This window comes from Dermacentor andersoni, chromosome 10 (genome assembly GCF_023375885.2).
Source record: "Dermacentor andersoni chromosome 10, qqDerAnde1_hic_scaffold, whole genome shotgun sequence".
Classification (NCBI taxonomy): domain Eukaryota; kingdom Metazoa; phylum Arthropoda; class Arachnida; order Ixodida; family Ixodidae; genus Dermacentor; species Dermacentor andersoni.
In genome coordinates, this window is record NC_092823.1 from 21,849,143 (window position 1) to 21,864,675 (window position 15,533).

A 15,533-nucleotide genomic window follows, 5' to 3' on the forward strand; every position below is an offset into this window, starting at 1 on the left:
TGCACACGGCTGTCTCATTTGTCTCGCCGTAATCATTGTGATGCAGGCCGGCGTGCTTGTCTGACATGTTTGCCTGCTGTTGGACAGTTTGACAGTTTCTGTCATCTCATGGGAGCGACACGACAGAAACTCAAGTATGATTAAGCCGTCATGTCTTCTTTCTAAATTCCATCTGTCCGCGCAAATGAATAGATGACATGGACTTCACTCTCGGACGTCAGAGTTTGGTTAGTGCGTAGTCTGCTTGTACTGATAAACAACGTTGGAAACTCATTATGAGATGACATGGCGCGTCACAAAAGCATAATTTATACCTGGCACTACGAATATGTATTCGCGAAGCTTAAGCAGCCACGTTAGTTAGTGCTATAAATTCTTTAGAGAACATCCTCGAAAGTGCATCTTCGCTGGCCGCTACGAAGGAGCATTGTTCGTGGTAAGTTCGGCATCCGTTTGAAATCACGGGTATTTCCACGATTATTGGTTCCTTTCCAGTGATGCATATTGCGCCACCTATTACTGAAGCCTCTCTTCTCTGCGCAGTTTCCAGACTTTCGCGGCTGCCAAGATGAAGTACTACTCTTCAGTCGTCGCTTTGCTTCTGGTGCCAGCCGGTACGAAATTGCAGAAAGCAAATTGTGAACCTCGCCCGAGACGTTTAGTCTGCTGCTCGTAAACTAAAAGCCTTGGTTATTTTTCGCGGTCATTCGTCGGCTCAATATAATAGGATTAAAAAGTTCCTTTGTGTGCTGACCTTTCATTAAGCTTTGTCCCTGACTGGGCTTTTCCTAGGCACATATTGACGTCAATCACAAGATGATTCAGTCCACGCATCTGACACAGTACCGACGTATTGTGGGAATCAGTGTACGTTTGCGAAGTTTTGATGACACGCAGAGGCAAAATAGCTAATACGACTTGGTTAGAACAGCTTGAAGATTTCATTGACGAATGCATAACTTGGCCACAAGGGTGGACATTGTACATAAAGTGCATGTTTATCTAGAAATAAAACGTGCTAAGTCACAACACAAGACGTACTTCGTCGTTGAGAAAATCGCCGCAGAGAAAGAGGCCGAGGTGGGGCGCACACCCAATTTCGGCTACCAACTCGTCCCGTACCTTGGGGGTGTGTGGTCATGTGGAACACGGCAGATGCTCAATATTTATGACTGAGCTGCGAGTATGTGACTGTGACGCACCTAGCGCGCGAGGAGTCTGAAGGCGCTCCTGGGCATGATATATATATATATATATATATATATATATATATATATATATATATATATATATATATATATGTGTGTATAAGTTAGCAAAGCCGGCCCACGCTTACGAAAGCATTGTACGCAGGTTTGTCAGTTGCGCGCCTTGTCCCTTGTTCCTATGTGTAGTGCGTTTTGTATCGCAATTAAAATCTGTAAGCTTCTGCTCATACCACGCAGTGTAGTAATCGATGTTTTGCCAAGCATTTTGCAAGACCTTCGCTGTACAACATTGAAGGCAAATCCTACAGCAAGATAGAAAACCCCGTAATACTCAATTACGCATCACAAGCGTTCTACAAGGAGGACAATCCATGAATAATCTTGAAACTTGAAGGAAAAACGATTATCACGTCAGTCTCTCTAGCCTGAATGAATCAACAACTTCTGCTACGAAATATTAGATTCTTTACTTCTATGACCCAATGCATGTTTCAGATTCGAATCACTGTTACATACGCCCCGAATTTTGATGGCGGTACATGAAGTGTTCGTAGTCGGAGCAACGAGGGATGCTGACACGGCATGCAGCGATTCCTACATGCAAATTGTAAAGAATTGCGGATGCTTCCTCCAACATCTTCCACCTGTTTGTGCTCGGCGTATGCAGAGGCTTGTCTGCATTGACTCTTCTGGCAGTGGCTTTGCCTTAAGATTGCTAATGGTTCAGTGCGAATTCCTCATCTTTGGACTGTATTTGGACTAGCACTCAGAAGACAATTTAGCCTGGGTGATAATTGCGCGAATATACGTGTACACATGCTTCCATTTCATGAGGCATTCAAGTGAACAATAGACCAGTTATTTGAGATTTCTGAAATGTTTACTCTGCCCGTGCATGCAGTTATCCTGGACCTCTTCGGGGGACTTTTGCCGGGTAAGGATCCTGAACCTCCCCTCCTCGGTGAGTAGTTGGAGGTCCGAATGCGCGTGCTGCAATCTTTTACAACAGCAGTTTATTATGCAGTAACTTCTGCAGAATACGAGGCGAAATGGGCGAGGAAGGCACGAGTTGCGCTTGATGTAACCTCATGAAGTAATATGCAGTAAATTATGCTAGTGCAAGCTTCAACCTCATCGACATGCTGCTTGTATGTAGTCGTTCTGTCACTCGATGCGGAAATGAGATTTCAAAGAACTTATAAAAATCGTTACCAGATGACGTATACATACTTACATTTGTCTTTCACACAAAAATGATGGGCCAAAGTTATGAAGTAACAGTCACGTCGCGTAAATAAACAGTAGGTGCAAAAGTAAACAGTAGGTGCAAATAAGTAGGTTCCCGATTTTTTCTCGCAATTAGTGATGTGCACGCACGTCCCCACAATACTTCTGCACAAGACACTTTTAGCGTCATTAGCGTAGCTTCTGATGAGAGGAATGAGAGAAAATATGTCCAACAACTTAATTCCGCAGAGAGGCAGAAATTAACAAGGACAGCGCCGTAATTTTTATCTGCAACCATAACGCAACGCAGCTTTTACCTGATCTTGAATGGGAAATTCCCATGCTTAAATGCAAAGAGATTTTAACGGAAAGTACTATGAGCTCACCAACAATTACGGAAGTCAGTGTTGCTCTTTCTTGAACTACATCCATTATATTCTTAAGCTGCTGCGTTTCCCATCTCGTTCCGCATAGCGCGGTGTTGTATGGTTTTTATGTTAAATGTAAACAATATTGCGATAATAGCTTTACGGACAGGCCAGCGAAATTCTGCCGTCGTCGTCCTCGTCGGTGTCGCCATGAGGTTCCGAATCAAGTGCAAGTGCGACAATATCGCGGCGGCGTGCCGTATTGTGTGGGTGTGAGGGGAGTTATGGGAAAGTTAGCTTAAAGGACGTTTTCTTTTTGCGGCGGAGTACTCTCGCGCGCGCAAGAAACGCAACTGTGGAGGGCGCGTGCCGAATTTTCATGTGCCCTAGGCCGGAATGGGGCTGATGTGCGTGCGTAATGAATTGGCGTGAAGGGCGCAGGGTTGGGTCCTTCTGCTCCACTTCTGCTCCACCTGCGGCCGTGCATGGCGATAATAAGCGCGGCAGGGCGCGACCAAGCGATTAAACAATATGCCGCAGCGTATTCGTCCGCTTGTAGTGTAACAGCCACTGCCAGCAATTTCAGTTTCCTATATTGTGTTTGCTTGCGCCATCTTTTCAGCTGACCGCTACTGGAATACCTTCGGTTGACCAGACGTGTCTCCACCACCGGTTCTTTCATGGTGAGTTGCATCCGGTTCGAGTGTTGTCTGATCTGCCATTTCCGGTCGCTGCTGCATTATGGTAGCGATTTGATATCCTCCTTCCTTTTCCTTTTTTTTTTTTTTGTTGCTCTCTCGCTCACGGTGACTAATCTCTCAGTAGGATCTGATTGATGCGCTCTCGTGTATGCTTAAGCGAAATTGCAGCCTCCTAGATGTTGGGATCGCTACGCAGCGTTTATTCCGTATTTCTCCATGTGGCGTGCTCGTGGTTCTGGAAGGTGATAGGGTCTAGACACGGTTGCCTTGATAGTCTGGTTCCCTTTCCATTTGGTAATTGTGATTGTCTGTAGGGTTTCAGTGCGCGTTTTTGAATGAGCGTGTGGATGACGTTTCCTTTCTTTGAAGTGAGGGTCTAACCTCAAGTCTGACGCATCGCGTTGATGTGGCCTAGCACGAGTAGCGTGTTGTTTTTGACGTCCTTCAGCGCCGTACTCATAAGTTGTGAGCCTTAGCAGGAGAGGGAAAGGTGAATGCAAAACAGTTAAGACAGATAGGAACTCCGCCTCGCTATCCTGAACCTGGGGAGGAGCGAATAAATGCAATTGGTGGGAAGAAGAAAAAGGATGAAATAAGACACGAAAAACACACACAATACAATTCTGTTTTGTGGGCACTGTACCGCAGTATGCAAAGGCCTTCCTAGCCTGAACAGAAAGTTCACAATGTCGATAGCATGGGCAATGCTTATACATCTACTTAACCGAAGCAAAAGAAGCAGCAGACCACGCACACAGCTTGACTCATGCTTTGGAACCAACCGTGGTCCGACAAAGGGATTCTGCGAGAGCGAGAAGCACGAAAATACATCCATACCAAACTATAGTGGGAAACTAAATGAAGATATAAATCGCATTTTTGAATTGCCTGAAGTCTAGACACATCTCCACACCTCTAGACACTAAATCAAAACACAGCGCCCAGACAACATGGGCTCACAATTAAAGCACTCAGAAATCTCAACGAACACTCGATTGAAGCCCTAACGGTATTATTTTTAGCCATTGCAAATTCAAAAGAAAACCGAAGAAACAGAAGCGAGCCCAAATATTTCAAATATCAACACCCAGAAAGCCTTCAGACATCACCAATATCCGAGCCATATCCCTGAAGTTGTGTCTAGGGGCACGTTTTGAAAATGCAATGAATAATCCGCAGAAACCTACTGTGAATGACACGAGTTTCGTTCCTGAGTCAGTGAATAATTTCATTTCGCAATATTCGACTTCAGGCGCACTGCTGTAATTGATGGAAGGAGTACTGGATCATGTCGCCACACATAGAAAATGCATACCCGCACTGACCCCTAATGCAGAAGTTTAAAGGTCACTCATAAGGTGATCATAAAGAACTTAAGGCAAATAAGTTGCGGTAACGAACGTACAAGTCCCTTCGAGTACTTTTAATAGAGAGCTCGGCAACCGTAGGCGTTGGTATACTGAGAACACAAGAGAAATTGTCCCAAACAGATGCACTCCTGAGGAATCAGTGTTATTACCTTTTCTCTTCAACGTCACCACGAAAAACATCCGAAAGCCTAGAGAAGTTATCAGGCGTTCGTCACGCAGCATGTGCGAACAGAAATAGCTTTTGGCCAACTCTTGATTTGAATGTAGAACAGCAGGGCACCCGACAAGCGGTGGTGAACTGCATTGCTGTGCATTGCAATGCTATGTAAAAAGTTGAGCATGGCTTGTTTTATGCTGTACAAATGCCGTTAATACGTCGACACTGACACTCTGAGAACAATTTAACATATTCCATAGCCATCTATCCTACGGTATTGCATCTTGGGGAAACAAGTGCGTTTCATATGTAGAACCTATTTTACTTCAGAAAAGGGCCTTCTGATTTATGACTTTTTCTGATTACAATGATAAATCCATGCCGCTCTTTCAAAGTTTAAAGATACTGCCTTTTAATTTATTACTGAATCTTAAAACTCTATTGCATACTCATAATAGCATAACGACTAACTCTCCTTTGAGTGTATCAATTAATTTACATTCCAGAAGCAATGCACGCAATGCACTTAAGGGAATATTACTCTTGCCAGAAATGCGTAATGTATATGAAAGGCGAACTTTAAACAACCATGGAGCACTCCTATGAAACAGCTTCCCATCGGAAGTAAAACAAGGAAAACATTTTTCAATATCAGCGAAATCCCATTATCAGTCACTACTATTATCCGCATCGAGTTTTCATCTCGGTGGTGTACATATGTTTACCTTTTCCACTTGCAGTGTCATCATCATCATCAGCCTGGTTATGCCCACTGCAGGGCAAAGGCCTCTCCCATACTTCTCCAACTACCCCGGTCATGTACTAATTGTAGCCATGTTGTCCCTGCAAACTTCTTAATCTCGTCCGCCCACCTAACTTTCTGCCTCCCTCTGCTACGCTTCCCTTCCATTGGAATCCATTCCGTAACTCTTAATTACCATCGGTTATCTTCCCTACTCATTACGTGTCCTGCCCATGCCCATTTCTTTTTCTTGATTTCAACTAAGATATCATTAACTCGCGTTTGTTCCCTCACCCAATCTGCTCTTTTCTTATCCCTTAACGTTACACCTATCATTTTTCTTTCCATAGCTCGTTGCGTCGTCCTCAATTTAGGTAGAGCCCTTTTCGTAAGCCTCCAGGTTTCTGCCCCGTACGTGAGTACTGGTAAGACACAGCTGTATTAAACTTTTCTCTTGAGGGATAATGGCAACTTGCTGTTCGTGATCTGAGAATGCCTGCCAAACGCACCCCAGCCCATTCTTATTCTTCTGATTATTTCAGTCTCATGATCCGGATCTGCCGTCACTACCTGTCCTAAGTAGATGTATTCCCTTACCACTTCCAGTGCCTCACTACCTATTGTAAACTGCTGTTCTCTTCCGAGACTGTCAAACATTACTTTAGTTTTCTGCAGATTAATTTTTAGACCCACCCTTCGGCTTTGCCTCTCCAGGTCAGTGAGCATGCATTGCAGTTGGTCCCCTGAGTTACTAAGCAAGGCAATATCATCAGCGAATCGCAAGTTACTAAGGTATTCTCCATTACCTCTTATCCCCAATTCTTCCCAATCCAGGTTTCTGAATACCTCCTGTAAACACGCTGCGAATAGCATTGGAGAAATCGTATCTCCCTGCCTGATGCCTTTCTTTATTGGGATATTGTTGCTTTTTTTATGGAGGACTACGGCGGCTGTGGAGCCGCTATAGATATCTTTCAGTATTTTTACATACGGCTAGTCTACACGCTGTTTCCGCAATGCCGCCATGACTGCTGAGGTTTCGACTGAATCAAATGCTTTCTCGTAATCAGTGAAAGCTATATATAAAGGTTGGTTATATTGAGCACATATTTCTATCACCTGATTGATAGTGTGAATATTGTCTATTGTTGAGTAGCCTTTACGGAATCCTGCCTGGTCCTTTGGTTAACGGAAGTCTAAGGTGTTCCTGATTCTATTTGCAATTACCTTAGTAAATACTTTGTAGGCAACGGACAGCAAACTGATCGGTCTACAATTTTTCAAGTCTTTGGCGTCCCCTTTCTTATGGATTAGGATTAAGTTAGCGTTCTTCCAACATTCGGGTACGCTCGAAGTCATGAGGCATTGCCTATACAGGGTGGCCAGTTTCTTTAGAACAATCTGCCCACCATCCTTCAACAAATCTGCTGTTACCTGATCCTCTCCAGCTGCCTTCCTCCTTTGCATAGCTCCCAAGGCTTTCTTTACTTCTTCCAGTGTTACCCGTGGGATTTCGAATTCCTCTAGACTATTCTCTCTTCCATTATCGTCACGGGTGCCATTGGTATTGTATAAATCTCTATAGAACTCCTCAGCCACTTGAACTACCTCATCCATATTAGTAATGATATTGTCGGCTTTGTCTCCTAACGCATACATCTGATTCTTGCCAATTCCTAGTTTCTTCTTCACTGCTTTTAGGCTTCCTTCGTTCCTGAGAGCATGTTCAATTCTATCCATATTATACTTCCTTATGTCAGCTGTCTTACGCTTGTTGATTAACTTCGAACGTTCTGCCAGTTCTATTCTAGCTGTAGGGTTAGAGGCTTTCATACATTGGCGTTTCTTGATCAGATCTTTCGTCTCCGGCGATAGCTTACTGGTATCCTGTCTAACGGAGTTGCCACCGACTTCTATTGCACGCTCCTTAATAATGCCCACAATATTGTCGTTCATTGCTTCAACACTAAGATCCTCTTCCTGAGTTAAAGCTGAATACCTGTTCTGTAGCTTGATCTGGAATTCCTCTATTTTCCCTCTTACGGCTAACTCATTGATCGACTTCTTACGTACCAGCTGCTTCCGTTCCCTCCTCAGGTCTAGGCTAATTCGAGTTCTTACCATCCTATGGTCACTGCAGTGCACCTTGCTGAGCACGTCCACATCTTGTAAGATGCCAGGGTTAGCGCAGAGTATGAAGTCTATCTCATTTCAAGTCTCGCCGTTCGGGCTCCTCCACGTCCACTTTCGGCTATCTCGCTTGCGGAAGAAGGTATGCATTATCCGGATATTATTCTGTTTCGCAAACTCTACTAGTAACTCTCCCCTGCTATTCCTAGTGCCTATTCCATATTCCCCCACTGCCTTGTCTCCAGCCTGCTTCTTGCCTACCTTGGCATTGAAGTCGCCCATCAGTATAGTGTATTTTGCTTTGACTTTACCCATCGCCGATTCGACATCTTCATAGAAGCTTTCGACTTCCTTGTCATCATGACTGGACGTAGACCTGTATAACCTTCATTTTGTGCCTCTTGTTAAGTTTCCCAACAAGACCTGCCATCCTCTCGTTAATGCTATAGAATTCCTGTATGTTACCAGCTATGTTCTTATTAATCAGGAATCCGACTCCTAGTTCTCGTCTCTCCGCTAAGCCCCGGTAGCACAGGACGTGCCCGCTTTTTAGCACTGTATATGCTTCTTTTGGCCTTCTAACTTCACTGAGCCCTATTATATTCCATTTACAGCCCTCTAATTCCTCCAATAGCACTGCTAGACTCGCCGCACTAGATAACGTTCTAGCGTTAAACGTTGCCAGGTTCATAATCCAATGGCGGCCTGTCCTGAGCCAGGGATTCTTAGCACCCTCTGCAGCGTCGCAGGTCTGACCGCCGCCGTGGTCAGTTGCTTCGCAGCTGCTGGGGATTGAGGGCCGGGGTTTGATTGTTGTGTTCATATAGATGGTTGTGCCCAAGTACTGCACCAGGGTGGCCAATCCTGCTCTGGTGAGGGAGTGCGTTGCCGGTTCTGGTCACCGGGATCAGGCCACACTCCAGGCCTGTTTATACAATTGTATCAACACGCCGATTTTTGTTTTTTTTTTATCCGGTCGAAAATTGCGCGGCACCGGGATTCGAAACACGGACCTCTTGCACGCGAGGCGGGTGTTCTACCTCTACGCCACCTCTGCACCGAAGTGTATAATTTACTAAATACAAATTCATTTCTGTGGGTTTCTCGTAGCTATTACACGTACCCTGCCTTGTGTTTATAAATGAATGTTTATGTATATATGATTTATTTATACTTTGTCGTATTGCTGTTAAGATTGTGAATTATAACTAGCATGGATCCCAACTAGCCTTCAGCTAGGGATTCAGATGCCCTGTACAACATTTCCTGGGTACTTTTCCCATTTTGAATAAACTTCAAGTTCAACATCAACTTCAACTATGTAACCAAATACGCCGAGAAGTGTAGCTTTGGATGCTCTGTTGTAAAATCCAAACTCCTCGCCCTTATGAAGGATCAAACAGAAATAGCACAGGTACAGAAGCCATTGAAATTCAATTTAACCAAAACCTCTACACAGAGTCCACACAATTCGCAAATCAGGTGTCCACATGCACCGTAATGGTCGCAATAGCGGCACAATAAACGCACTTAGAAAACCTGCCTACGGCGTACACTGGCGAGCTCAACCCTCAGGAAGAAGGAGGAATACCTACTACGCTTGACTCAGGTCCTCATCGTCAGTAGAATCATTTACACCGACGCCTTATCTCAACTTACAGTGATCAAATAACGGCCAAATGCACCTATAATTACGAAAAGTGTAGAAACAACACATTTGGCCTTCCTCCAGCCACGGCAATAACGAACTACTATTCCTGGTCATCCAAAAAAACTTAGACGAACTAATTCAGGTGAAACAATATCTGCAAATTACACACTTCACCCTAAATTGAACAGGCAGAACAACTCTGCGAAGATTGCAATACCCTGTAACCACAAGCAACAGTCAACAAGCACTCCTCAATTCTGTACATATGCGAACAACGGTGGCCTCTTCTCTGCGCAACAAGCACCGAAAATATCACTTGGGCAGGAAGAAAGCGTGCGTGAAATCGATTAAAGGAGGATATGACGCTCTCTCCACTGCGCGCTGGATAGATGCGGCCATTCACCCGAATGGCGAATGTAGTGATAGATGCGGCCATTTACCAGAACCCCAACGACACAGACAGGATGAACTGGTATCCGCCACCTGTGGCATGCACAAGGTCGCCGAGGCAGAGGAGGCCGCCATCATTCTCGCTATTTCGTCATATAGACAGAATAAGAAATTATATCTTCGTACTGAATGTCAGTCACCATGTCGAGTCTATGCGAACGGCTACCTGCGTAAAGGGCCATGGGATATCCTCAACCGCGTGAACGCCTACCCCGCCCCACCATAATCTTTATACCATGACAAAACCCTGAGGGTAAACCTTCATGCACAGATGACAGCCTGAGGTCACATAATTCGTGCACTGCAAGAGACGCGTGAAGACTTTAGTATGCAAAGGCTTTGCACCTACTATGATATGGCAGTATCGTACGAGAAGAACAATGCCGCCACCTACAAAGAGCTGAAATCGCGACCTAGATACAACTCCAGACCAACACCTACTGTCACAGCACGCTCTTCCACGTCATGTACCCCATCCTTCATCAATTCTGCTTGTCCATTTTGGACAGAGCGTTCGACTCTATACCACCGAACGTGGGCCTGCCAAAAAATTTCTTATAACTCCCTCAAATAAAATGAAACACACGAGCAGTGGCAGTTTGTTCTGCCCGCTGATGGCCATAGGGATCTTGGACTGAAGCCTCAACCCACCACGGGATTCCATTCCACTTAATTCTGCACCAAATAACGTTTTCTCTCTTCTGCTCCAATGATCTGTGATGGGTTTGAAGGCTAGCCAACGTGAGATAGCTCATTGCTTCTTTGTTGGCTGTACTCTCGCGCGCCTAATTCGATCTGAAGCGGGAGGCAGCACGAAGGGAAGTTCACTCGCCTTTACTGCCGCTCTTCATACCGTGAGCGTTCTTACAGCGAGTGCCAGATTCATTGAGTGAGATGTCTTCAAGTGTGCCTATGCGTACGTGGCAATGTGATCGTTAACTAACTTATTCAGCTTATGTTTACAGCAGTTTATACAGCTGATAAAACCACTAACCTTTCTTTGTATAGCTATTTAACAGATTTCTACTGCATTCAATGCTTCTCCTTTCGGGCAAATTGCGAATTTCTCGTTGAGTAGTGAATGTATATCTGTGCTCCCATGGCATCATTCTGTTTTTCAGGTCGAAGGTCAAATGGAAGCTATCAAATCAGGCCGCAAGTCAAGTTCATCCCGGAGGTCAAATGAAAGCCCTGGCTCCGGCAGCGGAGGCTGCCGGAGTCAGGGCTTTGGAGCCAGGTAGCCCAGGAGCCAGGGCTGCCGGAGCCACGGCTCCTACCTAGGTTTTTAGCGCAAGTGTCGCGCCGTGATATCCTTGTTTACTGCGCTTTACTTGCACTGAATTCTATTAGGTATTTGTGGACAAAATTGATGGGAATAAAGGTGCACCTTGCTTCAGAGCAGGCTGTCGGCAGTAATATTTACAATACCCACTTCTTCACACTGTGATAATCACCGCCAATATGATTACTCAAATAACGGTGAACACTAAAGTGGAGGCTGATACAGAGGCTAAACACTGAAGAAGGCTGATGTAATGTGAAAGTGGGATAGGAAGTGGAACGTGCAGATGTAGATGTTACTTGGTGAATATTCCTGTCATAATTGGAGAATGTCGGCTGCCGCAGTTTGTTTTCATATTTCTTTTTTACGGCTGCCATCTTTGCTCCTCCGTGCCCTCGAAAGTGATCCTATGCGAAGGGAGTGCCCGTTTTGTCGTCGCTTGGCGGTCCACGACATCGTTGACCATAACATTAGACGGCATATTGAGATCATACGCTGGATTACAACCGCACCTCCAACCATGTGCAGCGTTTTCGTACTTCGCCCCCATCCAGATGCAGTCACCGTGACCGGGATTTGATCTCGCAACTTTGTGCTTGTGAGCAAGAGCCCGGCCACGGCAGCCGCATTTAACTGAGGGCGAAATGCAAAACACCAGCCAAGTTAGGTTTAGATGCATGTTAATATACCCAAGGTGGTCCAATTCGCCGGAATCCACCACTAGGGCATGCGTCATATTATTACCGTGGTTTTGGCACTTAATACTCCATAGTTATAATTTTAACCATGTGCAGCCTGATCATATACAGCACTGATGAACGTATGGGTGGTCGGACCGTTGCCTTGAGGCTGTAGAAACTATACAATAAGCAGCTTTTTATTCAGTTCCTTAGTTATTATCGGAATAAAGATAACTTGCTTTGTAATGCGACAGTCGTAGTGGTGGTGATGTGTGCAGGCGGCGTTAGGCTCACAGATCCGGCCGTGACTTGCTCAGACTGAGCATCTGTCTCAGCATGAAATATGGCACAGTGTGTCGGTCAGTCCTATCTCTCACAGAAATGTCAGAAGGGTTGACACTTGAACTGTAATTATTTTGACGGCAGTGCAGTGAACAAGCGACTGCGGTATCGCTTGTCGGCGCTGTCGGCGTTGCAATGCCTCATACAAAAATAAGAATGCGCGGCGTCAAGATAAAATATATTAATACAGATTCCCAGCAAGCATGTCAAAACTATGGACAAGGCACTGTTTCCCTGATTCCTCATAAATTCCTACACAAGAACCAACATATCCCACTAGCTCACCTAATTGGGCACCTGGGCATGGGTCTCTCCCTAGCAATGTGTGCGTTCTTGCATATGCAGGAGGCTTTGCCCCCCGGGCACCGGTGAAAGGCCAATCCATCCTAGACCGGGTGGAAAAAATACCACACACATACATGCATGCATATATACTACAACACGACAGACTTTCCAAATTACTTTCCATCCACCACACGTGAAACTAAACCATGCGCATGCAGCCGCTTGGTGCTAGCTGCGAACTAATACGTTCGCCAGCCATGCACTCAGACACAGTTTTAACGCGACAGCGTTAAGGAGCTCGTGTCGCAGAAAAGCCGGTGTCGTCTGCGTCGGCTGCGGTAGCCGTGAGCGAAAAATCCCGGAAGGCAATTCATAAATAAGAACAACTTGCAAGATGGGCTGGGTAGGAATCGAATCAGGGTCTCCTTAGTATGAGACGGATACGCTATCACTCAGCCATGAGTTGTTTTTTCTTTATTGCCGGCTTTGACACACACAAACAATACAGAAAAAGGAAAAACATGTCAACAAGGATTTTGCTGGCACGACATATCAAAATTTTTTCAATGCTGCAAGTTTATCTAGCATGTCAATCCATGTTGGTTGTTCAGGGAGTGCCCGATGGACATCCCTGAACCGTACTACAGATTCAATGAAGTGATCACGTGTAGGTCGCGAATTGACATCAGCATTGTTGAACTGCGTTCTAGCTTTCCACAAACTGTGGAGGCCCAGGAGTATTATAGCGTCATGCGGAAAAACCTCCGTTTCTACCGGTAAGAATCTTATTACATGTGGATCTAAAGGTCTCTTTCTTTATAGTCCTTTGTAGCACATCCCAGAAAAAGATGGGATCCCAGCAATCTAGAAAAGCATGCTCTATCGTTTCAGGTTTCTTGCATAAGAAGCAGTTAATGGACCACGGGACAAAAATACCCCTGTTATGCATCCATGTTTTAACTGATAATGTGTTAGTGCGTAGTTTAAAGAAAAAAGTTTTTACCGAAGGGTGTACTGGCATTCTTTTAACCCTTTTGAGGACATCTCCTGGGCCTCCACGGTTTGACATACAGTAAATCGGTACAGGGAGCATAGTGTCAATTAGGTCCTTATACAGTTTTTTCCTTGTAATATTGGCGAGATACTGCACAGAAAACCGCACATGCAACATTCTGTACGCAAGCACGACTTCTCGCAGGTAACCTTTAACGGAACCATGCATTGCTTCACACGAGCATACAACAAATCCTGGAAGGTGACGACATAAAAGCACTTGCATGACTGTGCGAAGGAACACATCATTCTGATCGCGAAGGTACATAAAGCGCGACACAACTTGTCGCACAAATAAATGTGCCAACCCAAGGCCCCCTTTCTTTACTGGCAAGAACAAGTTTGTGCGGCTGGTCCTTTCCCAAGTCGATGCCCATATGAAAACGGCGAAGATACGGTGGATTTTTTGGATGTTGATCCGCGAAGCACACAGCACATTCATGACATACCATATCATGGACGTAAGAAATAGGTTACAGACCGTGGCGCGCGAGAACATTGACAGCTGTCGCCCCTGCCACGCGTTAGTCTTTTCCTTTGCTCTCGCCACTTGTTCATTCCAGTACGGCTCAGGGTCGCGATAAGAGTCGAGAGGCACGCCTAGGTAGGTTGTTGCAGTGGTTGACCACCGAAGTTGAGCGAAGCAGTCTGGCGTTACTTCCCATTCACCACGCCAAAACCCATAACTCTTCTCCCAGTTTATTTGCGCCCCGGTGCACTTGCAGAAGGATTCAACTACCGCCACGGCCTCACAAATACTATTTCTAATTTAACAGAATATGGCGATGTCATCAGCATACGCCAATATTTTCACCTGTGTGGACTGTAACCTGAAGCCAGTTATCCGTTCATTGTTTTGGATGGCCTTGCACAAAGGTTCAAGGTAAGCCGCCAATAGCAGGGGCGACAGCGGACATCCCTGCCTCATAGAAGACAGCACTTGCATGCTGTCTGTCAGGTCCCCGTTTACAATGACCCGAGTTGAGCAGTTAGCATACGCCATCCTGACACCGTCTGTTATTACGCTTCCCACGTTGGAATCTCTAATATGGCGAAGAGAACATCGTGGGAAACAGGGTCGAAGGCTTTAGCGAGATCTAGTTGCATCATAGCCACTCGATCGCCATATACATCGCAGCATTCTAGCACACTTCGAGCTACGTGTATTTCGTGGCGATGCTTCTACCCTTTATACCACAGGTCTGATGTGTGCCAACCAGCCTCGTTATCACACCCTGCAATCGTTTGGCCAATACCTTCACAAATATCTTGTAGTCGACGTTGGTAAGGCTTATCGGGCGATAGACCCCACCAACTGCCGTTTTACAGGTGTCTCGGTTTTTGGGATGAGAACGATGTGCGAAGTTGTGAAGGACAGTGGTATATGTTTTTGCTGATACGATTCGGCGATAACTTTGAGTAGAGTCTGGGCTATAATTGTTTTGAATGTTTTATAAAATGCTACTCCTAGGCCATCAGGGCCGGGTGCCTTGCCGACAGGTATTGCCTCTATTGCATCCTCTATTTCTTTCATGGAAATTGGCTGTTCCAAACGCGTTCTTTCTTCTTCTTCCAGCTTTGGCAGTAACGACAGAAATTCCGCTTTAAAGCGCCCTATAATTGTGCGCGGTTGACCGAGCAATTCTTTGAAATGATCAGCGACGACGCGTTTGATTACACTGCGGTCCTCCGAAACGTCATTACCGTTTCTTATCTGCCGTATTTCCTTATTGCAAGCGTATTGTTTTTCGTCCGATAACGCTCGTTTTGTGGGCGTTTCACGGGCCCACAGCTTCTCGGCGCGTGCACGGATAACCGCCGCTCTGTACTTTTCTGCATCAATTCTCTCTAACTGAATTTTTATGTTTCTTAATTTGTTGGTGTAAG

At 45.4% G+C, this 15,533-nt stretch overlaps 1 long non-coding RNA gene across 1 annotated transcript; it reads left to right on the forward strand.

Annotated features, from left to right (window-relative positions):
• The first annotated feature begins 346 nt into the window (after window positions 1-346).
• LOC129381946 (uncharacterized) lies at window positions 347-11,392 on the forward strand. The gene is made up of 5 exons (XR_008610017.2): window positions 347-436; window positions 544-614; window positions 2,110-2,169; window positions 3,426-3,486; window positions 11,126-11,392. It is a non-coding gene; the product is annotated as an uncharacterized lncRNA (long non-coding RNA).
• Window positions 11,393-15,533: the final 4,141 nt, after the last annotated feature.